Source organism: Equus przewalskii, chromosome 18, assembly GCF_037783145.1.
Source record: "Equus przewalskii isolate Varuska chromosome 18, EquPr2, whole genome shotgun sequence".
NCBI lineage: Eukaryota > Metazoa > Chordata > Mammalia > Perissodactyla > Equidae > Equus > Equus przewalskii.
Genome location: NC_091848.1, coordinates 8,238,503 through 8,266,257, shown reverse-complemented (window position 1 = coordinate 8,266,257; position 27,755 = coordinate 8,238,503). Strand labels below are relative to the sequence as shown.

The 27,755-nt window shown below is 35.8% G+C and overlaps 1 long non-coding RNA gene across 2 annotated transcripts in view; it reads right to left on the bottom strand.

The window, feature by feature from the left end:
- Window positions 1-674: 674 nt before the first annotated feature.
- LOC139076975 (uncharacterized) overlaps window positions 675-27,755 on the bottom strand; it is a 300,141-nt gene continuing 273,060 nt past the window's right edge. For both annotated transcript variants that reach the window (XR_011529061.1, XR_011529062.1), the window contains exons 6-7: window positions 15,878-16,110; window positions 675-3,012 (exon numbers count right to left, since the gene is read on the bottom strand). This is a non-coding gene — a long non-coding RNA (uncharacterized lncRNA). The remainder of the gene's footprint in view (window positions 3,013-15,877; window positions 16,111-27,755) is intronic.

The window sequence follows — 27,755 nt, the reverse complement described above, 5'->3', positions numbered from 1 at the left end:
TGAGTCAGGCCCACCTACACTCAAAGGGAGGTATTATACAAAACGTGCACACCCAGAGGTAAGGATATTGTGAAAGCCATCTTAGAATTCTGCCTGTGACACATGATTTTTGGAAGAGATTGGAGATCTTGGGTATGATTGTTATACAGACTGGAAGCAGACAAGTTGGATTAGCAGGTAAAGGCCTGACATCTACATGTGATGGAGTGTGAATTTACCTTTGTAGGCACCAGAGTAGAGTACTATACTCCACTACTATCATATAATACCATATACTACACAAAATCGCATACTACTATAGTATAGTACCATATACTACATACGATACTATACTATTATAGTGTAGTACTATATACTACAAACTATACTATACTGCTATAGTAGGGCACTATACTACACCACTATAGTACAGTACTATATACTATATACTATGCTATACTACTATAGTAGGGTACAGTAGACAAATTTCAAGCAGGTAAGATCTTTTCTGATTTAGCGACGGTGTTAAAGATTAATTGATGGTGTATAAACTATAGAAAAAGCTATTTTAATAGTGAATATTAAATTATTCCTAGAAAGAACTAATAAACTAAAGCTGTGATAGTACATGCACAGATAGAGGTTTATCGTTAGATATTAAGGAGATAAATTTGATAGATTGAATGTATACATCATATATTTTTACATATTTATTCAATATCTATTATGTGCCAAACAATATTCCAGCCATTGGGTCAGAAATGAATATAAAACAATGTTCTTTGCCTTAAAATGCAAGGAAAGACACACAAAAAACAAGGAAATGCATAAATAAGCAAGGGAATTTCAAATTTTATTGCCTGCATTAAGACAACTGGACAGGGTAATGAACTAGAAAGCACATCAATTAAGCTACTTTGGTCTGCAATTAACATGAGACCCAACTTTAAATGGCTTAAGTAACAATGAGATTTATTATCTCATATAAAAAGACTAGAGTGAGTGTAGTGTGAGTAGTTGGCAGGATCAGCTCCTGTGGTCCCTGAAGGTCCTCAGAAGGAGTCTGCACCAAGCACAGTGACATGTTATCTGAGTATGAAGCTTGATAGCAGCAGGATAGGATTTACTCTCTTTCTAATCACTTGGGTGTGAGGGAATGAATCATGCAGCGCACTTAAGTGAGAAGAGGGGAGTCCATCAGCAGTTTATTCAGTTGTCCCCAGTGATAGCTTTGGAGAGGAAGAAAAGCGACTAGATATAAAAGCAAAACTAGTAGGTGTCACTGATGAATTTGTTATGGTAGGTAAGGAAAAGAAAGAAAAAGAGAGACTGGATCCCTCCTATGTTTAAGGGGCTGAACAACTGGGGAAATGTGGGATGGTGTGATCGACCAACAGAGGAACAAAGTAAACAGAAAGTTAAAAATTGATTTTTTTAAAGAAAATTAATATTGGAGAAAGATATCAAGGTATCAGTTGAAACAAATAACAAACATGCTAACCAATGCATGTAAATTACACTAGGCACCATGACAAAATAACACACAAGGCTCTAGCTTATTGCAAATATGAGCTATAACTTTTAAAAAACCCATCCAAAAACAAACTCTGATGAATGTTAAAGATAACAACAACAACTTGTAATGGTAGTGTAAGACTAACAAGTATCAAAAAAATGTCCAGAACACTTTAGGGAAGTCATTAGTGCCACACACTATAAAACTGTAGGCAAGAGTTTCACCAAAGTTATCAAACAGAGGAGGTCATTTGCCTTGAATATATTTAAGAAAAACACTTCCTAGAGAGGAAACTAGAGAAGTTCTCAGTTCCATACAACCCATCATGTTCCTTCACAAGCATACTCTTACATATTCATGCATTACACCCAACTACATTAAGATTTTCAGGAAAGAGCAAATCAGATTGTACTTTGTATTCTTGACAAGTTAACTGAACACCACAGAATATATCAACTACTACCTTTAGGAATTTGTTGACTAAAAGAAGGAAAATTTGCTGAAAGTTTATTTTCCTGTCGGTAGCTGACTTGGAAAAATTAAGAGTAACCACACAGTGGAAAGGTATTTTCAGGTACCAATACTGTGGCAAGTTATTCCGATGTAAAAGAATATCCATGAAATAATTTTTTGCAAGCCCAATTTTACTAACTAAAATTAAAAAAATAAAATTATCCTGCTCATAAAGATGTACAATAGCTGTTTATAAAATTGAAACTAATAAAATATTTTTCAGGATCTTGTCCTATGACATCACAATATTCTGTTCAAGAGGTAAAAAAGAAATATGACTTCATTCATTCATTCAGTGAATATTTATTGAATGTCTACATTCTACAGACTCTATTCTGGGCACTGAACAAACATAAAATTCTTGTTCTCATAAAGTTTATATTCTAGTGGTGGAGGAACAAAAAATAAACAAACCCACAAAGAAACAAAATAGATAAAAAAGAAAAATATTAATATAGTTTCTATGTAGGACATAAATTAGACCGATGTGGTGGAGCGTAAATGACTGCCTGCTTTAATTTAGGTCATCAGGGAAGGTCTCTGGCCTGTGTAGGTCCTTAACAAAAAGCAAAAGCCAGCCATGGAGGGATCTGAGGAAAAGCATTCCAGATGAAGTGAACAGCCTATGCAAAGGAGTCAAGGCACTTCATGTGTTTGAAGATCTAAAAGAAGGCCATTATGGTCGGCATGTCGTGGATGATGCGGACTGTACTAGTTTCCTAGGGCTTCCATAAGAAATCACCACGAACTGATGACCTAAAGCAAAAGAAATTTATTCTCTCATAGTTCTGGAGGCGAGAAGTCTGAAATCCAGATGTCTGTTGGGTCATGTTCTCTTTGAAGGCTCCAGGGAAGAATCCTTTCTTGCCTCTTTCTGGATTCTGATGGTTGCGGGCAATCCTTGGCATTCCTTGGCTGTAGCAGCACACTCCAATTTCTGCCTCCAATTTCACACAGCTGTCTTCTCTCTGTGTGCGTCTGTGTCCCTGTGTCCAAATCTGCCTCTGCTTATAAGAACATCAGTCATTGGATTTAGGGGCCACCTAATTCACTATGACCATATCTTAAATTGATTACATCTGCAAAGGCCCTATTTTCAAATAAGGTCACATTCTCAAGTACTAGGAGTTAGAACTTCAACTTACCTTTTTGGGGAACACAATTCAACCAACACCAGAAACTAAAAAAAAAATCTGTTAGGAACTAAATATGAAAATATGATATCAACTAGATGAGTGTAAACATATTCACAGTTTTCTTTTGTGATAATGTAAAATGTTTTTTTCTCTAAGAAAAAGTAGTGACCACAAATTAATATTAAGTAAGTAAGCCATCTCATGGGGCTTACTCCTATTACAGGAGATTATGCTCCCTACAACTCTTTTGATAACTTACATCTCTAATCTATCATACTTAAAAACATGCGTATCTACTGTTTTGCACATTAGTAAAGGCAAGTCAAAGACAAGGAGACAATCAGTCATATGAAGCTCTTGCCAGTGAAGAGAAAATGTTCCTGTTCCTCAAGGGAAGTACATTTTTTCCTAGAACTTTGCTATGTAAGCAGCTTCTCACTTGGAGATTCATACTGAGGGCACTTGGAGTGGATTTACACTCTGTTGAGGATTACATTCCACAGCAAGTTTCAAAGCTTGTTTCACAGAGCAAGTCAAAAACCCAAGTGAAGAAAGCTACTATTTAGGTCATTAAGAGCATGTGATCCAACCCTACTCAAATCAATGCTTCTAATCTTTTTCTGCCTTCAATTCATTCACATCTACAAGATAGTCCTGTAAGTAAGATATCTCATTAGAACATATGATTCTCAACCAGGAGGACGATAAGAAACTTGTTATGGTGCAGGGCCAGGGTGGGAAGAGAAGGCAATTAGAATTTCCAGGGAGACTAAGATAGAGAAAAACGTTTTCTCAATCCTCGCTTTGATACGTCACCTTTTAACCATTAAAAATCAGTGATTTAAAATAACTAGTGTATCCATCTATCTCACTTAGGGGTATCTACCTAAAAACCATAATAATAGTGACTAACAACATTTAGTGTTCACGAAGTGTCAGGCACTGTACTAAGTGTGTAAGTACTTCACTTATTTAATGCTCAAACTGACCCTTGATGAGAAAATTGAGGCACAAAGAAGTTAAGTGGCTTTGTTGAGATCACACAGCTAGGCAGTGACAGATCTGGGATTCAAAATCAGGCACATATACCAGAGATTGTGACGTTAACCACAATATTATTCTGCTTGTGATTGCGTGGAGATCTATAATGATTAACAAATGTAAATACATAACCATGGTTAAAATATATCATTATTCAATTGCTCATTCATGAATGCTTTTGTATTTAGTCCATTTATTTTTGGTAAGATCAGGAGAATCCAATACTATATTCTTGTGAGTATTCAACAAGCCCTTGGAGCTTCTATAGCTCTGATTTGGATGCTGTGAGCTAGCTCCCCACTTCTGGGTTTACTGATCACTTTCAAGAAGTCTTGCCTCAAATTGGGTTCTGATCCTTCAAGAGGCGACACTTACTTATGGTTCATTCCAACAACTTTACTGATTAACAGTATCCTTATTCGGAAGTCCACTAGATCAGGAAAATATCAACCATAGCGTTAAAAACAACACTAGGAGCCACCCACTTCCCCCTTTGTTTCCAGATTTGCATCACTATGAGTCGGGGATGCAGTGATTAAATTCATAGGCCCCGTTCTACACCATTGCAGAGCTCCTGTACCTCTGTCTGACAGTTTCCTTGTTTATAAAAAACCACAGGCATCTAGTGAGAAATAAATTTTAAAATATGAATATATAAACACTTGGCAGAGTGCCTGGCATATGTAAATAATCAATAAATGGCATATGTCAGTTTTATTAACCTATATGTCTAACAGAAACAGGTTTTTGGCTAAGCAATTTTATAGAGGGCCCACTCTTAAGGTAATCATTAATAGAAAATAGAAGGTGCTTATATTGAGATTGAATATAAACATCAATTATTGAAAATAATTATCCTCATATATTTATTTATTGCATCTATTATTTTACACTTTTTTAGCTCATTTATAGATGCAGAAATTCTATGTAACACATATACACACTGTGTACACACATGCATACACAATGAATGCGTAGGTAGATCTATGTTGACATAGTTTGCCTTTCCTTATGCTTAATTACTTATGGTACCCCTTCCGAAGCCCTAGAAATTTCTATTTTTTCCTCCTGCCTACTGAAATGTAACTGTACTTCATCATTTTCTTTCTGAAAAAACTCTCTTCTTTCAAAGCTGTTACTTACCAAATATGATGATAATGTCCTGTTAATAGTGTGATGGCAAAGTATTCCAGCACCTATTTCTAGATTCAGATAATAAATAACCATTCCAAAAATATCGAGAGTGTTCCTGGGAAACTCCCGAAGACAATGATTTCACATCTGTTGTATTTTCCAAAAGAGTGATTTTGATGATGGGAATTTAAAGGCAGAAAAAAGAGGAAATGATAACAAGGTAGGATGTAAAAGGTGATTTGAGGTGGTTGTTAGGATTTTCAAGGATTATCCAATTTCACCTTCATAATTTCTTTCCATTTATCAATAATTATATATTTAAACTAATTCAATAAAGTTACTTCACACTTCAGGAACTGCCAATATAAAAAGTTTTTAGATTTTTAGCAGCAAATGACAGAGGCATTTTTAATTACACAATAAAAGAAAAATCACATATCCAGCATTTGTTATGTACCTATTCAAACACTCATTCTTTGAAAAAATATCCCACGAGTGCCACAATGTTCAAGGCATCATTAGTTACTACGTGCTCCAGAATATAATATATGCTCTGTGGACAAGGAGCTTACAGTCCAATTGAAAAAATAAAAGCAAAACATCAGAGTATTGAAATGTATGGGCAAACATTAAATTATTTGACTCACACTACTAGGACTCTGGATGGCTATCAATATCTTAAGTTTGACTTATTCAAATCCAAATCCATCACATGCTTCCAAAAGATCATTTTACCTTTACCCTACTTTTCTGCTCTTCCATCTGCTCATCCTTCCAAGAGTCTTGCCTTTTTGCCTTCTATCCTTCTAACACCAACTTGACCACCAAAACAATTCTAAATTCTACCTCTGCCATTCTGATTTTCCCTTTTCTGATCATTGTAATATTTTCCATTGAATATAGAAAATCCACAGGCACTCTTTCATGACTAGGCAGTTATTTCATATATTAGTCGTGCTTCTTCAAATAGATGCAAACTTCTGGAAGGCAGGAACCATGTCTCTATTTTTTGTAATATAGCTACGAACATCTTACCAAGTGTGTGTGTGCAACAAAATTTTGATAAACACATTAATTGAAAAGATCTAGGAGCGGCATTTCTTTTAGCATCCACATTTTTCCTTGTGACTGTTAAGCTTTAATTAACTCTAAGAATCTCAAGCTTCAATATTTTATTTTTCATGTTAGTAGTGCCCAAAATTCACTCAAAATATTAAGGCTAGATATTTTGAGTTCCTATGAATTATTTCTAAAGTAAATTATATTTTTACTGTTATTTGACCAAATGATATAAAATATAGATCCAGAAGAACATGAGCACAAATAAAGATGGTTCACATACACGAGAATAAATATGATTCAGTTGATAGCCAAGTAGTACTTTAGTTCCCACGGGTAATATTGACGGTCACGAAGCAACATTCATGATATGTCACACTTCAATGAAAATGATTGCAATTAGAATAACATGCAATTTAGTTGGCTCTGATCAGACAATGACTATGACTGAGTAAATCTCAGTAGATTTCAGGGGATGGCCTTAGACAAAGGTTGCTAACACCAACATTTTCACACATAACTAGAACATATTCATGCTGTGTAATATTTTCATTCTACAGCCTTTATTCGCAAACGGTATTTTAATAGAGGACTATTCCATTAGTAAACAGACTAGTCTTGCTGACACATCTTTCCTTTTAAAATATACTTTGGCTGAATTCTACCAAAACCATTTTGAATGCAAAAGGGATGCTTTTCAAGCCAGATGGTTTATCTAATAGGAATGTTTTCTGATTAGAGAAACAGCAGTAGACTCATGATCACAGCAGGTGCCAAACTGGTCCTGTAGTTTACATGAATTTGCAACTGAACAAGTCATGAACTAAAGGAAATCTGTTTTATAATGTGCCATGGACTATTCTGAGAGGAAGCGGGATATAAAAGATGTTACCATGTCAGATGGATTTCATATATAATTTCTTGATATGACGTAGCCATTATTGCATTTGTGATAAAATTTATTTATATACTAAATTTCTTGAGTATTTTGTGGTTCCTATTAATAAGATTTCAAAATCATAAAAACTTGCAGAGGATTTTATGATGGAATTATAATCTAAAGTATATTTTTATCAAAATAATTAAGAATCTTTTAAATTAAACATATATCACTGTTTTTCTTTCTCATTGTCCTTATTTCCTATACCTGTATTTTCTCTTTGTTTCAAGAAACAATTTTTTGATGTACTGGTAATCAGGGAAGCAGAATATTATTAGTATGCTAGGCACCGCTATGCCTAAGTGTGCATAAGATGCACACTTGCAGAGATGGCGTGGAGATGCAGGTTCCTGAATAACAGAATTATTGCCTTTTAAAATAGTGTAAGTTGTTTCTTAGTGCAAGCATAACTATTGGGACATAGTAGGCAGTGAGCCCACAGGTCCACTCTCTGACTCAGCAGTACTCATTTCCAATGGTTTCCCGAGACCATCAAACTGTGTAGCACCTCCCCAAGGTGTAAGATGCAAAGTGTGTAGTCATAACCACCCACCTACTTTCTTATCTTATTTACATCAGATGCTCTGTTTATTTGCTGCTTTGGAAGAAAATCAAGGTAAAAGTAACCTAGAATTGAGTCCAATTCATCATTCTTAGTCATCTTCACCCCAGGCAAATTCTATGGTCTGTTCTAGAACAGTTGGTTAAACAGTAGAGACTATTGGTACCTGGAACACATTCAAATCAGAGATATATTATCCAGAAGAATCGTAATTTCCTAATTGCTTAATGGTTTTATAATCTTATAATTATCTAAAGTAATCTTCTCTAAAGGTGTTAAGTAAGCATCAAAATATGTCAAGTTGAAATTGGCGATCCCATTTTCTGATGAAGTACAATGATTTGGCCAGTTTTTTTATACATGGATTTGGGATTAAAGTAATCAGAATTTTACTATGGTTCATTGTTATAAGAATCTTTACAAGGCAAACTTCTGTATCTTATATAATTTGTACTAGTTAATCAAATTCCTTTAGAATTTTTAAAGTATTTATTATTTTTACCATTTGTCTTGGCAGTTGTTCATACACAGACTTGAAACCCTGTACTACATAACTATTTGATGTAGTAACTTGTTATTTTAGGTTAGCTATAAGCATTTATAGTACAGGAAACACATCTTCCATATTGCGTTCAAGTCCTTCACAATTCTGTATTAGGCAGGGTTGATGATCAATGTACTTATTTTATTGAATTGGTTACATTGCTTATGGGAGGACAGATTCTATTGAAATAGAGGGACCTGTTTGTGACTCTTTGCTCAAGTTTTATAGGGCTATAATAAAAGTTGCTCCTGCATTAAGTAACATTGTAGCATCTTTCATCCTTACCTTACTGAATGAACTAAGTGACCAAAAACCTGCACTTCCTTTCTTTTGAAATGTTTTCACCTTGCTGTGGGTCAGTGATTCTTAAACAGTATAAAGGAGTGCAAATGTATTTTGGTAATCCACAAGTTCTCAATGAGACTAGTTTAATTTTCCTCTTCATTTTAGTAATATTTTAATATATATGCATGAGCTCATATCAGGTTACCTGGATGGTCACTATAAACAAGGACTGCCGTGGGGTTCCACTGCCTGCGTTGGAAATGAGTTGGTGTCATGAGGGAATACCTTACTGGTACTGAGAAAAGAACAGAGGTAGTTTTAGAACATCAGTTATATGATCTTTCTCCATTTACGATGTGCTTAGTTAAGAAGTCAAGCCCAAATGATGCCAATTTTTTCTGTTCCAAAGGAGGTTTCATAGTAACGTGAATGGAGAAAAATAGAGGGAGAACTCAGTCATCACATGGAGTGCAGTAGGGCCCATGTGCCAAACTCAAAAGACCCTACATCATTCAGGTAGTGCCATTTGCATGCTTCAAGCACTGATTTAGTTAGTGCAAGATAACATCATCATTAAACCCACTTAATGTTAATTTTATTTTTAATAATTTACATATATCTTGCAGTAAACTAAAGCTATAAAAAAGAGTGTACATATAGTCATTTTTCTTCATGTATATAATAAAAGTAATTTAAGTTATTATTCATGGTCTAGAATAGTTTTTATCCTTCAAAGGGATTATTTACATTTCTCAATTATAAGAAATGTTGCTGTAGTCCATGTGTACTCTCTATGGTTTCTGGGTATTAGTTTACTATTGTGATGGGGTAGGACACAAGGGTCAATTAGTTCAGTTCAGGAGTGAACAAATGTTTTCCATAAAAGGCCAGATAGTAAAGATTTTAGGCTTTGCAGTCCACACAGTCCGTGTTGCAACTACTCAACTCTACTGCTACAGCAAAGAAGCGGCCATAGACAATATGCAAATGAATGGGCCGATGTGTTCCAATAAAACTTTATTTGCAAAAACATGTAGTGGGCCATGAGCTGCAGTTTTTTGTTCCCTGAACTAGGTGAGTGGACTCAGGATATAGTGTTAATAAAATATTTCAGGAGCTTTTACCAAGCTTCTCAAAAGGGGAAATTAGTACTTACTAGCACAGTTCTCCAAAAGAAAGCTGAAAAATCACACAAAACTTTTCAGTTCTTTCTTACTTTAACTTAGAAATTGTTTATTATTTAGAGAGGTTGAACAAAATCTACCTGAAGTAAAACAGATAAGCTTCGTAGAGCTCAAAAATTTGACAGTGGCATAAATTAGCCACACTATTAAATATTTAAAAAGAAATGATCACTATTCCTAAAGCCAGCCTTTTATTTTCTTCTCTTACACATAAATTTTCAGAAAGTTTCAGGGTTGTGTTTTTATGAATGTGGCTACTTTTCTTGGAAGAAACAACATGGTAAAGTAACACGTTTTAGTAATGGGAGCAAACCAGCTTTCTGATGACAGCGTGGATGTGTCTAATGCATTCTAAGTACCCTGGGTTCTGGACCATGCATTTCCCATCTTTTGAATAGTTACTACCTTTAGATGGAATAAATGTAACACATCAGGTACTTTCCCTTCTTGCCAACTGAAAGTTACTAATTGAAAAGCAATGCACAAATAACCAAGAAAAATGTATAATTTTTAAAAATGTTTTCATATTAAATATGACTAAATATGATATGAAAAACTGACAATTCAATTCTTTTAAAAAAATAGCAATTTTTGTACTCATGATACATCTATGTAATTACAAGAAAATCCTAATTCTTTGAAGAAATCCAATGAATGAAATAAGTGTTATTACAATTCAAGCAATTTTGTAGCAAACTTAATTTGTTGTATTTAATAATGTATGTGACCATGTTCTATTTTGTTTGTAAAATAAACACAAAATAGTAAATAACTTCCATTAATGTCTAATAGATATTACTTCCACCTAGTTAAATTTTAATGTTTAGCTTCTTTTTATTTTTTAATCATTTGCAGAAGATTGTAACTTTCTAATATGTCATACTCATTTATCAGTAGTTCCTCTACTGTTAAACGTTATTTTGTGTATCCTTTCATTCATCCTTTCTCCTATTAAATCATTTATTTATTCATTATTTTTTGTTTCTTTAATTTCCCAATATTTATTAATCATTTTACATTGAGTTAAGCTGGTACATGCCTGGTACACTGCACCTGATGGTTTACATAGAAAGCAGTCATGTATAGAATGATAAATGACATAACAACAGCAGGAGGGTCTAACCTTATCGAGGCAAGGTGTGGAGAGCATCAGCTTTCCGGTAACCCTTGTGTACAATTTAAAGTAAGCATGAAAGAAGTGACAGCTCATTGAAAATATTCAATAATACAGAAGTATATAAAGTGAAAGTAATTTTTTCATATCTATCCCTCGAAGCTCTTACACACTAGTTATAATCTGTGAGCATACTGATGTGTACAATTAAGAATTTGCACATGCAAGTATATATGTGTGTATATATATATGTATGTATATGCATACATATATGTGTATATAGGAAAAATACACAAGAATATATTTATTCTTACAAAATTAAACCTGACTGTGTACTGCTCTGCAATTAGCATTTTTCTCTACCCCACAAACAAAATGGCATGAGCATCCTTGCACTTCAGTAAATTTCATTCTTCTAACAGCCAGCTACTCCAAGTTGTAAACATATCTCCCTTTACTAAACCATCCTCATATTAATAAAATATAACATTACTTCATTTTCTTTATTTCCTAAAAATAATGCAATAATCAACAGCTAAGTGGGAGAATTGCTACGGGATTAAATTCTGCAGGTGGATTTTTCTATTCAAAGTGTTTGCATGTTTCAAAGATTGATAGAAGTAATTTGTCCTTAAATTTACTTTTTCTACCAACTGTGTATGTTTCCCACCTTGCCACATTCACTAATAACTGCTTTAAAGAAAAAAAAAAAGTTAGCCTGATAGAGAAATTTTGAATTGCATTGTTTTCAAATATATTCCTTAATGCCTACATTTGATGTTTCCATATGATTGTTGCACTTATTTATTTCTTCTTCTATGAATTACTTTCACATTCTTCATCTATTGTTCTGGTACATTGTTTAAGTATTTCTCACTGATTGTATAATTCATTAATATATAATGGCCATTAATCCATAGTTTACTATGTTGCTTACCATTTACAACTAATCAGGGCTGTGGTTATCCATGAATAACTTTTAAAATAATGATATGTAGAGATATTTCTTGACTTAACGATGGGGTTAAGTCCTGATAAACCCATCCTAAGATTAAAATATCACAAACTGAAAATGCATTTAACACACCTAACCTCCCAAACACCATAGCCTAGCCTAATCTACCTTAAATGTGCTCAGAACACTTATGTTAGCCTACAGTTGGGCAAAATCCTCTAACAGAAAGCCTATTTTATAGTAAAATGTAGAATAGCTCATGTAATTTATTGAACACAGCACTGAAAGTGACAAACAGAATGGCTGTCTGGGTGCAGAATGGTTGGAAGCCTATTGGTTTTTCACTTTCACGGTTGCAGGGCTGACTGGGATGGGTGCCTCGCTGCAGCTGCCCAGCACCATGAGAGAGTATTGTACCCCATATCGCTAGCCTGGGAAAAAGCAAAATTCAAAATTCAAAGTAGTTTCCACTGAATGCATAGTGCTTTCACACCATCATAAAGTAGAAAAATCATGAAGTCATATCATCATAAGTTGGGACCATCTGTAGTTACATTTGTCATTATTTTATATTGTTTCCACGCTATGTGTCTTGAATAAGAGAGTCTGTTAAGTCAAGATAATAAAAGCATTCTGTTAATATTTTTTCTTTAAATATTTTATATGTAACCATTGTGACCTACTTAATAAGTTTGGAGTACATTTCTTTTTTCTTTCTTTTTTCGTTCACTAGCCCAAGCCACACCTGGCCTTAACAGTTAGATGAATGGAATTTTCATCTTCCTCCTTTTGCACATGAAAGACCCAAGAACACTAGTAGCTTACTCAGTCCAAAAGGGATGGGAGCAGCTCTACCGCTTCCTCCCCTTGGTCCCACAGATAGAGGGAGCTGTGATAGTTCACACTCGTATGGGCAGCCATGAAAGCATAAAATATTCATGATAGTGAATTTTATGTGTCAACTTGGCTAGGCCATGGTACCCAAATATTTGTTCAAAAATTATTTTAGATGTTTCTGTAAAGGTATTTTTTTAAGATGAGATGAACATTTATATCACAGACTTTGAATAAAGCAGACTATCCTCATAATGTGGGTAGGCCTCGTTCAATCAGTTGAATGCCTTAATAGGAAAAGTCTGACTTCCCCAGAAGAAGAGGAAATGATACCAGCAAACCATCTTTGGACTCAAACTGCAACTCTTCCCTGGGTCTCCAGCCTGCCAGCCTACCCTGAGATTTTAGATTTGCCATGACTCTCTATCTCATAAGCCAATTCCTTAAAGTAAAGCTCTCCCCCTTTGCATATACATGTATATGCATATATATACACATACATATGTATACATATACACGTACACATACACATGTGTGCGTATACATGTACATATCCTGTTGGTTCTATTTCTGTGGACAAGACTGCCCAATACCACAGTGTCAGCTTGATTGGATGCAGAAGGCCTTCCTGTTTCATCTACACACATTATTGAACCAGCCTTGACAAATAAACAACCCTGAGGTTCTTGAAATGCTACTGTCTTCACTCCTGATGAATTCCTTCTATGGGCTCTGGTGACTCCCTGCTGGAGATCTTGGTCAGGACCATATGAGTCTATCCTTTTAGATCTATAAATCTTCAAATCTCAGAGTCCAGGAACTTAAGTAGGTATTTTCCTTCCCTGAGCACCCCTAGAATCTTTATGGAAATCATATTTCTCCTATATATATACATACATTACTCTTCCTCTGTATTGTTTTAATTAATATAACTGTATAGCACGTTTGCTATCTACCAGAGATATCCTATCACTTTGAGTAATTTATTTCCAAAATTTCAACATATTCACAGTTAAGTTCTGCTAGTTTAAATTACTTTTTAAAGAAATTTTTTATTTTATCTAAATTTTCAAATATGTACAATAAAATTCATGAAAGAGTTATTTTAAAATCTAATCTTTGGTTATGTTCCTTTTTAAGTACTAACTAAGTTTTTCTCTTTGTTCTTAGTCAAAATTATCAGATGTATTTTTTTATATTTATCAAGTAACTTTTCCTTCGGTTTCAATTTCAATACTTTTATTTGAACATTGCTGTAATTAAACTCCAGACTTATTTGGATTTCATGAGTTCTTCCTTTAGTGTCCTCTTACTCTTCCGCGATTCAAACCAGGCTACCCTATGGCATATAGTTGCCCCATTTCCACAGTATCCTCTGAGCTGTGGTAGTTTTCCAGTCTTTCCTGATTTTCATGACTTGAAAGCCCTGAGGCATACTGGGCAGGTATCTTGCTGAATGCCCCCAAATATGGATCTATCTGTTGTTTCTCTCATGCTTAGACTGGGATTCTGGGTTTGGGGAAAGAATACCACAGGGAGAAAGGCCTTTTTCATCACATCATATCAGAGGGTAATGATGTCCACGTGGCATCACTGGTGATGTTAACCTTCATCATTTGGTTAAGGTAGTGTTAGCCAAGTTCCTCCATTGTAAATTTACCATTTTTCCTTTTCTCTATACAGTTCTTTGGAAGATATCAGCCAAGTCTAGCCCATCCTCAATGGGCCGATGTGGGGAAGGGATAAGAATTAAGCTCCACCTCCTAGGGGGTGAGTATCTCCATATAGTATTCGGACTTTTTCTGTGAAAATGATTTCTCACTTCTTCCTCATTTAAATAATTTTTTATATTTATTGATTTCTTTCTTTTTCTTCAATTGACTGTTAACTTCCTAAAATGCCTCCAGAAATATCATCAATCAAGCAAAGCTGAGTTTATTAGACTTGATTCAGTAAAGAAGAATACCACCTGAATAGAGTACTAGTGTAGCATCTGAGAAAGGGAAAGTCAGAGGGAGAAGAGATGTTTGTTAGGGGGTAGTGCCTGGACTGAAGTCTTGTCAGGAGGGAAACTGGTTGGGATTTAGGGGGATTTAAGAAATAATACTTTTGGATTGATGGGCACCATGAAGTGAGGGTCTTGAAATGAGTATTGACGAACAAGCTATTAGTCTTGATTAAAAAGCCATTTTAGTTGGTTCATAGTCTTATCTTCCAAGAGCAAGTATCTCCCAGAGCAAGTAACTGACTTGTTTTCGCTTGTTCTCTGTATTGTTTAATAGAGAGACAGAAGGGAAGCTTAGACTCAGTTTTATGTAACACACTAACAATTTCTATTGGCTTTGGTTCTGAATTTTTTTTTTTGGCTTATTTTGTTGTTTCCTAGATTCTTGAGGTGAATGCAAATTTCATTTATTATCAGGCTTTCAAAACAAATTGATTTAATGCATAAAATTTTGGGGGGTATGATTTAATATATGATTTGATACATAGTAAAATTCATTTCTAAATAATCTCTAATTTCAGTTTTGATTTTCTCTCTGACACAAATGATATAGAAAAGTATATTTTTATTTGCAAAAAATTCATTAATTTTGGCTATTTTAGCTTTTAACTTCTAATTCTATTCTATTGTCTTTCATTATTATAACATGCGAATTTTGTTTGCATTTTATAGATTTTTTAACTAATATATTCTATGAGTATAATGGAAAAAATTCTATATTCTTTGCTTACTGGAAATTTTTTAATCTATTATTTTGTGAAATTCTATTTCTTCTTTTTCTTTTTTGAGAAATATTAACCCTGAGCTGATATATGCTGCCAATCTTCCACTTTTTGCTGAGGAAGACTGGCCCTGAGCTAACATCTGTGCCCATCTTCCTCTATGTAGGACACCTGCCAAAGTATGGCTTGCTAAGCGGTGCCATATCCACACCAGGGATCTGAAACGGTGAGCCCCGGGCCACTAAAGCAGAATGTGCACACTTCAGCGCTGCGCCACCAGGCTGGCCCTGTGAAATTCTATTTATAATAATAGTTTTGCTTTGTATGACTTGTAGCCATGTTTTTAGTACATACATGCTTATGATGGCTGCATCTTCCTGGTGGGTCGTACCTTTCGTCTTTTGCTCCTCAAGCTCCACACTTCACCTCTGCTGCCTAGCTCACCACTGCTGTGCTCAGAGCCCAAGAAGGACTCCAGGAAAACAGCTCCTTTGTCTTTTGGTATTCAGTCTTTAATTTTCCATCAGCGAGTACTCAGAATTGTACACAGGACAAGCTGTTGTTTTCTTGAACAGTCAAGTCTCATCCTATTAAAAAAATCAGATGTCAGTCTGCAGAGATGTACCACGGTGACCACATTTTCCATTATTATACAGAGCATTTTTACTGCTTATAATGAATAATCTGAAATAACTTTTCTCATAGTAGAGTCTGCTTTTTATTTACCTAGTTATATGGTTCATTCAAGCGATTTTTTTCAAACAATAGAATCTGTCTTAAAGATATGTTACTTCTCTTTCAAAACAGAAACTCACTATTTCCTTTGAAACATCACAAGTCTTTGCAATTCTACTCTCTCCTTCAAAATTTCAAAGAATCTAGGGGCCACATCAGAGTTCAATTTCAAAGCAACCAGTCATATACTCTCTGAAGTCTCTGCAAGAAAGAAGCTTTCCCCAAGCTTCTCCTAAGCCCACAAGAGCAATTTAATATAGTCAGTGATGCCAGTCACTCATTAGGGGCAGGTGACACCTGGTTTAGTTCTTATTGTTCTGCCATTTGCTGTGAGACCTTGAGCAATTTACTTAATTTCTTTACAACTAAATTTATTTATGCAAAGTGGAAATTATACCAGAAACTGCCTTATACCACTGTTGTCAGGATTTAATGAGATAAGATCTGGAATGTTGCAAGAGCTCGGCACAGAGTGAGGGCTCAATACAAGACAGCTATTATTAGTAATGGAAGCTCCATCCTGAGATGATAAATATGTGCCTGGCTTGCATATCCTGTTCCAGGGATCATTACCTTCTCCCTGGGCAGAGATCACTGTTACACCTAGAAGCAAGGGCCAAGGACCCGTCAGTATCTGGAGAAGCACATGGAGTAACAGAAGACAGGATACAGGAAGCAGGTGCTGAGTGATCCACTTAATTCGGATGGATGGCATGTGTCTGGCCTAGGGCTATTTTTAACAGGCCAGCAAAACTGCAGCAGATTTGCTCTGTAGCCTCTTCAAAGCATTGCCAGCACCTGCTGGGCTTCAGGACCAATGGGAGCTTTGTGTAAAGGTGTTTGTTATCCTTTCTGGCCAAGGACTGTTCTTTAATTACGACTTAAATCCCTTGTCACATTATTTAATAATATGCTTCATTCTCACTATCCATCTATCCATTATAAAACAGTAAAAAAGTAAATCGCTAGTGCTAGATGCTAATTTTCTTTTTTTATACTCCTTAAGTTTCTGAGAGTTGGCTGCTGCCTCACAACAGCAAGGTGAGTCTGTAGATAAGTGACCACACGTGTGCACTGCAAAAGCACCTCATTCCCTAAATCCTCCTCCTGAGAATAAAAAGAACATGGCTGCCGCTTCACTTCCGCCTTCCAAATCTCACACAAAATGTCTCCTATGACCCCTCTAGAACTATTCAGGGAAGGGAACTTTGGGAAACATAATTCTCGATTGGCTCAATTGACCCCCCCAATACTAACCAAAGTGACCTCTAATTGGATGTCTTTAGGCACCTCAACTCAACATCTCCAAACATAACCTCTTGATTCCTATTATTTTCTGCCCTCAACTTTCTTGTCTTCCAATGTTCCATATGAAAGAAAATGGCACCACCACTTATCTAGTTGCTCAGGATTAAAATGTTGCAGTCACATTTCATTCTTCTATTTCTCTTACACCTCATATATAATCTCTCAATGAATAGTAGAGCAAAGGTAATCAGAGCTACCTTGAGAATATGTTCTTATTTTCACTCTTCTCGCCACCTCCACCACCACCACCCTCAATAACCTAGTTGAAGTCATTACCATATCTAATGTGGACAACTTCTGTAGCCTCCTAACTTGTCTCATTGCTTGCTGTCTTGCATTTCTCAGTCTGTTCTCCAATAGCAGCAAGAATGATATGTCTAAGTGGCAAATCAGGTAATGTTACTCCTCACAAAATCTGTCAATGATTTCCCATCATACTTAGAATAAATTCCTCAGTTCTCCCTACTGCTTATAAGTCACCACTTGGTCTTGTCTCTAGATTTCTCTGTGTCTTCATTTCCTACCATTCTATTGTGCCTACTTCTGCCTAGCCACTATAGTTCCCTTGCTATTCCTTAAGTGCTCTGAGCACACTCTTGTCTCAGGAGCGTGCACTTGCTATTCCCCCACACTGAAATACTATTCTTCCACATACTTGCATGGCAGGGTCACTTACTCATTTCATTCAGCTTTCTGTTCATATGTTCTCTTACAGAGTAGCTTTTCTGTTTATATTGCCACTTCAAAGAGAAGTTGCTTTTTTTCCCTAAAATAGCATCCATATCTGTCTATCCTATTTTCTTGCTTCATTTTCCTTCATAGCACTTATTACTCTCCAATGTTTTCTTCTAACTATTTTTATTTTATTATTATCTGTTCCCCCATTACACTAGAACGTAAGCTGCATGAGAATGGGGCTAGGTCTGTACTATTCACTTTTGAGTTCCCAACACTTATAACACAGCTTGCCTCATCGTAGACACTCATAAAGTGAATCTTCTGTTTATTGGTAGGTATAGGTTTGTTTCCTCTTTGTAGTAATTGGAGCATGTCCTACTGAGGGCCCTAATAGAAACTCTGCTATATGGAACTGATGCTGGGTCATTAGCTATATATTTGCAGCTTGTGCGCTTCAGAAGACACTACAGAATGCAAGGGGCACCCCTTGGATTTGCGTCATATACAAATTCTGCAGCTGTTTGTATCAGCCATGTAAACAGGAAGGAAATGATTGGACAGAGACCCAACCTTGAGGCTAACAGAGATGCACCAGGTAAAAGTGATAAATTTCAAGCAGGTGTAGTAATAGCATCCTTAAGTCCACTGTTGATCATATCACACAGGTGGTAAGACTAGGGACCATGATCTTTACTGAGGTCATTTTTCTCACATAGATAAGATATAATAAATGCATAATTTTAGGCCACTAAAATGTGTGTGATTAACATTTAATAAAAAGAATGTGTCAGCTGAACAATATCACATTAGATAGATAAAGTTAAATAATATATGAAATTGAATTAATGAAATGTATCTGGAAGCACAAAGAGAAATGGCAATAACTGATATAAAACTAAACATGTTCATGGTATTTTTTCTTTCAATCTCTTAGGAATTTTATTAATTTAGGAGGCTTCAGGAAGAGATAAATGCTCTGTATGTCTTTTTTCATCCGTCCCCATGCAATGAGGTGAGAGAGATTTCAAACTGAAATGCACTTTGAAGTCATCAGGACAGAAGAGTCATCAATTTTAAGGTCTTTCTCTCTTTTAATTTCTACTGTTCCTCAGGTCATTTTATGCCCTGAACCATTTAACTCCCTCTTTCTTAGGTCTCTATCACTCATCTCAGTTCTCTCTAACTTCTCTATTCTCGCATTTCACCTCTGCCTTCCTCCCATTAAACTCACCACAAGGCCCACAAATCATGGCCTCTGGGGAGTCATTTATCTTCTGTACTTCAGTTCCATCATCTATAAAATAAAAATACTACCAGTCTTTTAAGTATTTTACAAATATAGTATGGCATAAAGCAAATAATATATGTGGAGAATGACGGAAGATACTATGAGACTATCTGACGGTAAGGAAAGTAGAGGAAGCTAGATCACTAAAGGAGCTGTCACTAATAGAGGAACAAGACCAAGCAGGAGTCTAAAGAAAAAGACAAGGAGCCAAAAGTGGGAAGCAGGTGATGGAGAAGGTGACTGCACATAAGAGCTTACGGGAACAGTATGGAAATTAACGGAACAGCTTGTGAAGGTACAAGATAAGCACAAGTAAATACAATCTTTTTGCTCATCAGGGATAGTGAGGCACCATGGTAAACTAAATATATGTTTATGTGCATTGGAAATTGATTAATAAAAATATGGGCTGGCTTACTTATAGTGAGTTAGGAATTAGAATTAAGTAATGATTGCTCTTGCTGTGTTTGCGTTTGGGTGGAACTGCATTATGAATAAAGACATAAGTGCAAAATCTATTGACGGCTCAGCCTCTCACTCCTATCAAAGGTGTAAGAAAATGAGCAAGAAATAATAGTCCATTAGAGTCGACCAACTACCAATCCCAAGAGATTTCTGTGCAAAAGCCAACAGTAGAGGTTGTTCAGAACAGGGATGTGGATGATCAGAGTAGAAGATTGTCTGCTGGCCTAAGGCTGTGACTGCTCTTCATGCATCTTAAGCCTAAAAGACTTGATGTACCTCTCGCAGTGGGATATGTCTTAGGAAATCCCAAGGAAAATGGATGAAAGTTGCAAACGTTAGGTTCTGATATAAACAGATCCTCTGATTCTTTCAGAATTAGATGTTAATGAGACTTCAGACTACTGCTCCTCCGCAGGGAGAAAATCACTAGGGCAATTCCTCTTTCCTATTTTGGGACTCTGAAGAGGTGGCTAATTCTTGGTGAGAAGAGTTGTTCTAACTGTATTTGTGTTCTCAGTTATCCAGGCTTTGGAGTGCAAGGAAGTAAATTCCTAGTAAATAAATTAAAATCATTTTTCTATTTTACACATTAATTGGATGAAAAGCTATATCACTGTTATGCCACGGATCCACATCCCAAATTCTTGGAAATTAGAGTTTTGTCTTTTATTGATTATTATCTCTATATATTTTCCTCTCTGGAAAAGAATTTTTAACAGTTTAACACTAAACTCCAAACATGACATTAAAAAGGAAATTTAAGAATTATATTTTTGTTTGCCTTGCAGTAAATAAAAGATTCATATCAATAGGAAAAATCAGGTAACTAAATACATTGTTTTATCCGACAATTTTATTTTATTTTATACTATTTATTGACGTGGAAGAACTTATACAGATGATTCAGGTGGTATAGAAATCAACTTATTGTTCAAAATATCACAAGATCATGAATATTTTTTACATCAATTTAATGGATTTAATTTAAAAAAGCATCTTTTTTTTTCTAGGAAATATATATTGTATTAAATCTTAGATTTCTATTTTGCTCTATAATGTAAAACTGTTTGTATTTATTTCCACCAGTTTATTTACTCAGCAAATATTTGTGTAATATCTACTATGTGCCAAGCACTATTCTAGGTAATAGAGATAGAGAAGAAAACAAGGAGAACAATGTTCCTGTTCTCACAGTGCTTGTTCTAGTAGTGGGAAGAATAGATAGATAGATAGATAGAGAGATAGATAGATAGATAGATAGACAGATAAATAGATAGATAGATAGGTAGATAGATAGACTGTCATGATAAAAATAAATAGATAAAGGTGCTAGACTTCTTGGTAATCTAAAACGTCAACCTGAACTGTAAGATTTGGAGAAAAAATATTCTTGTCAGGGAAATGACAATGACAAAGTCTAAAGACAAGAACTAGCTTGATTTTAGAAAACAGGCAAAAAGTCAGTGTCATTGGAACAAAGCGAGCACAGTGAATAGTATGACATGAGGTTGGGGAATAGGGAGAAAGTAGATCATTCAGGGCCTTGTAGGATAAGGCAGGAGTTTTATTTTATTCTATGTTCGATGTTGTATTACCTGTCTGTTCTGTGCAACAAACCACTTCAAAACTTAGCAGCTTAAACCACATTAATTTATTTTGCTTACAAATCTGCAATTTTCCATGCAGTATCAGCTGAAAGTGGTTCAACAAGGGGCTGAAAGATTAAAAATGGCTTACTCACATGACCACCAACTTGATGCTGGCTATCAGATGAGAGCTCAGTCTGGACTATAGGCCAAGGGCTTAGGTTCTTCTTCACACGGCCCTCTCCACACGGGTCTCTTAGGAGTGGCTAGGTTTTAGAAGCAAGCATTCTAAGTGAAGTAGAAAGCTGTATCATGCTTTATGACCTACTCACAAAAGCCATATAGCATTCATTGTTACAATCCTGCCCAGGCTCAAGGGCAGGGAATAGCTCTTGATGGGAAGGGTATCAAAATCATACTGTAAGAAGAAAAAGTGAGATGGGAGATCCTGTTACGGCCATCTTTGAAAAATACAATCTGCCACAGTTTGTCTTCAGGCTATAACGATTTGTATCCCTCCCACATACAAAATATACTCATTCCCATACCCAGGACTGAAAAGTATCATTCCATAATTGCATCAGCTCAAAGTCAAGAATCTTATCCTCTAAATCAAATCTAGGTATAGGTGACACTCTTTGTGTGCACTTCCTCAAATACAGCTCTTTGAGCACACTTTCTTATGATATAATGAAATGTGACACCTCTGACATCAAGAGAATATTTCTAGGTCTCCAAATACTCAAAATAAAATGGTGGGACAGGCTTTGAATAATTGCTATGGACAATCCCATTCAAAATGACACAGTAGTCACTGCTCCCTATCAATTCTGAAATCCAGCCAGGCACAAGTTGCCAGTTCCTTTTCAGTCCTACTCCCTGGAAGTTATTCTCCAGAGCTCTTCATTCAACTCAGTGAGCTCATGGTCCTTCCCTCTGAGTCCACTTTCTTTTTCCCTAAGTATCTTAAGCCTGTTGCCTACTTCTAAAGGTTTGAGCATTCAGGGCCCTTTCTCATGTTGTGCTATTTCTTTTCCTCTTATTGCAAGCTGATACAATTCCTTTAACAATTTGAGTGGGCTTTCTGTATATTGATTTAGAATTCATTTCATCAGACAAAAGCTATAACCACAAATCTTTTCCAGATAAACCATTCTCTTCCTTAACCTCACCATGACACTGCTGTGGGATGACATCTTCAAAACTCTCATAAGCCTTATTGTATAATGGAGAGGACTGAAAATCACACTATTATGATCCTTAGAAGGTCTTTTTTCTGTTTAAAGATTCTATGAAGAACCATCTCAGATCTCTCTGAGATCTTAATGGATTTTACAGTACAATTGATCTTCTCCCTTAAGCCAGTCCTTTATTTGAGCATCATTTGCCACCTAGAGAGATTTGGAAAGAGAGACAGATTCATTTTGGAACTAAAAAAGTTCTGGGTCCCTTATATTTAAGAGTTCACTTTTAGCTCATACCTCTCTTCTCACATTATATCATAGGCAATAAAAAGAATTCAGGTGACACTCAATATTCTGCCTGAAAATTCCCTTAGCTTGATCATCGAGTTCATCAGAACATTTCCTATCTCCTATGTTACTTCAGGCAATAGTGTTGTCAAAATTTCCATCACTACAAACATCTTCCAATCACATTTTTATTTTTAATTTTCCTTTGAGCTGCCAGAGACAGACTCCTCAAGATTCTTTAGGCTTTTGTTAACATTTTTGCAAGCCTTCTAGCTTCCTCATGTGGCCTGTCCCAAAGCCAATGCTACATGTTTTAGGGATTTTACAGCAGCATCTTTAGGTACCAAAATTTGTGTCAGTTTTCTATTACTGTATATATATTTTAAAAATTATCCCACAACTTAGTGACTTAAAACAACAATAATTTCCTTTGCTCATAGTTCTGTAATCTCATTAGGGCTTGGTGTGGATAGCTCATCTTTGTTCCAGATGTCAAGATGGCTCACTCACGTGGCTGGCAAATTAATACTGGTCGTTGACTGGTAACTTAGCAGAGATGAGGAGGCCTAGGTTTCTCTCTATATATGGGCTGCTCCACAGGCTACAGGGGCTTATTCAGGTACGGTGACTGCTGTTCGAAAGCAAGTGTCCCAAGAGAACTAGGCATGGTTTTATCTGATTTTATTACCTATAGTGTCACTTCCACGCGAATCATAGGGCCATCCAGATTTAAAGGGAGGGGATATAGACCCCTATCTTTAAGTGGTAGGAATATCATGTCACATTAGAAGAGTAGAGTGTGAGAGCCATCTCTGGAAAATAAAATTTGCTGATGAGAGAATATATTGAATGGATTTGAACAAGATTAGTAACGTAATCTGATTTTTGTTGAAAAAGATCATTCTGGCTATTATGTGAAAGATAGACTAATGTGTGGTAAGACCAGAAGAAAGGAGCCTATTAAAGAGGTTATTTCCAGAGTTTAGGAAAGACATGATATGATGCCAGCTTGTCCTGGGAAGAAGAAGTGGAGATAAAGAAAAGTTTGAGATACTTTGCAGAGGTAAAATCAGTGGAAATACATTAGGTGCAGTCGTTGAGAGAAAGGAATCAAAATATACTTCTAAATTCTGTGCTTGAGAAATTGTGTGAATTGTAGTCCTGTTTGCTAAGATGAGGACGACTAGGGAATACATAAGTTTTATGTTCGGTTTTACAGGAAGAGAAGTTCAAGAGCTCAGATTTGTATGTGTTAAGTTTGAGTTCTTATTAAATATCCAAGTGTCGATGTTAAGTAGAACATTTCATATATATGCCTAGAATTCAGAGGAGACATCAGAGATAGAAATGCCATGTGGTGGGAGAGAAGAGGTCATCTGCATATGAATGGGCTATGATGAAATAACAGCAATTCAGTTGGGTATATAGAAAAGAATGGGCATCCCAGTATCCTGGAGCACTGTGATAGAGAGCTGGTCACAGACATAGGAGCCAATGAAAGCAAATTAGAAGGAAAGGCTAGTGAAGATGGGGGAAATTCAAAATGCCTATTATTGTAGAGGTCAAAACAAATGTTTCAGTTACTATGGCTCTGTAACAAAAACACTCTTATACTCCAAAACGTAGGCTGCTAATTTTTCTTTTTTTTTGAATCAGCAACCTGAGCAGGCCTCTACTCTACTCCGTTTCACTAAATATCAGCTGGGGCAGCTTGAGGCAACAAGCTGAAATCATGCGAAAGCTTGCTTCCTCACTCATGTGTCTGGTGCCTATACTGGGAGCTGGAACAGCTGGAGTTCCTAAGGCATCTTTCTCTATCATTATGTAGTGCCTCCATGTTATCATTCCAGAATGGAGGCTTCAGGGTAGCTAGACTTCTTACATATCAGCTCAGGGATCCCAAGGTGTGTGTCACAAGAAAGAGAGCCAGGTGAAAGCCACATCTTTTATTACCTAGCCTACCTAACATTAAATCCATATTTTAATGGTCAACTCACTTTCAAAGATACACTGAAGTTCAAGGAGAGAGAATATAGACCCCATCTCTCAATGGAAGGGAGAAAATAGATACCATCTCTCAATGTCACTTTATTGAGAGCATGTGAGAAATACTGGCGCAGCCATCTTTGGAAAACATAAACTGCTACAATAAGTAAAGTATATCAGGTAAGGTCAGGAAGAGTTGATTCCATAAGATATCTAGTAAATTGAGCCTACAAGAGTGAGCAGTGGATGTGGCAACTGTTGGAGGTCACCCATAACTTTGGCATGAGCAATGGCAAAGGAGGTAAAGGGATGAAAATTAGACCGGGGAGGGGTAAAAAAGGAGAGAGAGAGAAGGTGAGAATAGTAACTATAGATGACCTTTTTGAGAAAATTTGGTGTTGAAGGGAGCTACAAAATACAGTAAAAGCTGGAAAGATACATAAGTTCAAGGGAAGCCTTTCTGAAAGACAGGAAATATTTGTATGCTGATGGGAATAATCTAGGAGAAAGAGAGGGAGATTGACGATGGAAAGAAAAAAGCGAGGAGGAGGGCGGACATGAAGTCTTCGAGAAGGAAAGAGGGCCAGAGGATCAGAGTACAGTTGAAGGAAATGTACTTTTATGGGAGAATGGACTCTATCCACGGCCTCCTGAGGGAAGTCAGAGGCTGTAAATAAAGATGCACGATTTACTAGTTCAGTGAAAACAAATCATGGTTTTGTGAATATAGTGAAAGAAAACTCATTCCAAGAAATTGGCAATGCCATTTTTGATTCATATGTTCTTAAGTATAAAATTAAGGTAACCGTTATCATAGGCAAGATCATACAATTATTCCTTCATCTTAATCATGTCTCTCCCTCTAATGATCTGAAATTAAACTCCACTCTTCTTCAATTTTACTCATCTTCTCTCTACTAACTCTTTGGTTTCTGTGTATCTGCAAAATTTTAGCTGAAAGAATACTAATTGGGAGTCATCCAAAATAGATTTCGGTCTTTGGTCTGCTATTTATTTAGTTAGTGTTGACAACTCAATTTTGTTGGTCCTTAGTTTCTTCTTTTGGAATGGGATTTTTAGATTACATGATAATGGTGATAAAAATAGTATCTTGCTTTATATAACAATGGAAAATTTTAACATTTTTAGATATACGCCTTTTTCCTCTAAATTATTATGTTCTAAGAGAAAGTTTAAATTTAAGATAAGACTAAATTCATATTTCTCAATGCTTCATATTTTAACCTCATATGCAACACGTTTTTTACAACATGACTTTGTAATTAATCTTGTGGTTTATGTGTGAACGTGTAATGTTTAACTTTCACCATAATGTTCTCTCATAAAACTAGAAAAGCTTGCGTCCTCTTTATTTATTTTTTTTTTGCCTTTAAAGTGCTGAAAGCCCACAGCAGACGCATAATATATGCTTAGTGATGGTAATGAAGGCAATGCATCAATATACAGAGTTTTGTTTTTGATAATGAAGATGTTACTTGATGTCCAGTACTCTTCTAAGTATTTGAAATATATTATTTCATGCTCACAACCATGTGAGATAGTTACTATTTCTGCAGCAATTAAAATTAGATACAGAGTGATTAACTAAGGTCAAATAGCTAGCAATTCTGGATGCAGCGTCCCTAATCTTAACCATTAATAAAAGTTGCCTCTCTGATGACGGTGAAATTAATGACCATGCTGGTTAAGAAAATGATATTGAGAATTATGTAGCTGAGAGTTAGGTAAATAAATGAAGCTTAATTCTAAGAATAAAATGCTTAAAGCAAGGTAAAAGAGAGTGATGCAGAGGAAATTAGCTTGCAAGTGGACTAGTACCACCAGAACACAGAGAGAGTGGCAGGGAACAAGACTAAGTAACCAGTTGTCTGAAATGAAGGTGTGAAATACAGTCTCTTTTATGACATTAATGGTGTATGACCAATCAAAATTTGATCATTAAACAAAATCAACCTCTTGGATTATGGATCCATAAGGAAAACACATTTAATTCCTCTTTCTAGCAAGACCCAAAGTTAAGTTGAATTGATGATCAACAATATAAGTGCATAACTATTTTAGTCAGGATTTATATATATATATATATTTATATATATATATATAAACACAGACTAATACAGAAGTATTAGAATATAATATAAATGTATACTTATGTATGATGATTAGATAGATATAAGAAGATTCCTTATAGAGAATTGGCTCCTGCAATTATGGAGGCTGGGAAGTCCCAAGATCCGCAGTCCCAGGAGAGCAACGTGTAATTCCAGTCTGAGTCCAAAGGCCTGAGAACCAGGAGAGCTGATGGTATAAGTTCCGGTCCAAAAGCTGGCAGTCTTGAGACCCAAGAACTGATTTTCAGTCTGAGTCCAAAGGCTGGAAAAGAACAATGTCCCAGCTCAAACAGTCAGGCAGGAGGAGATCCCTCTTACTCAGCCTTCCTGTTCTGTTCAGGTCTTCAATTGATTGGCTGGTGCCCATGCACGTTAGGGAGTAGAATCTGTTGTATTCAGTCTACTGATTCAAATGTTAATCTCATCTAGAAATACCCTCATGACACAATCCCTTTTAAATATCCACCAGCAATATATAAGAGTTCCAGACATTGCACATCTTTACCAAAATTTGATTCTTTCAGTATTTTTAATATTAACATTCAACTAGTGAAAGAGTATCTCACTGTAGTTAAACAATTA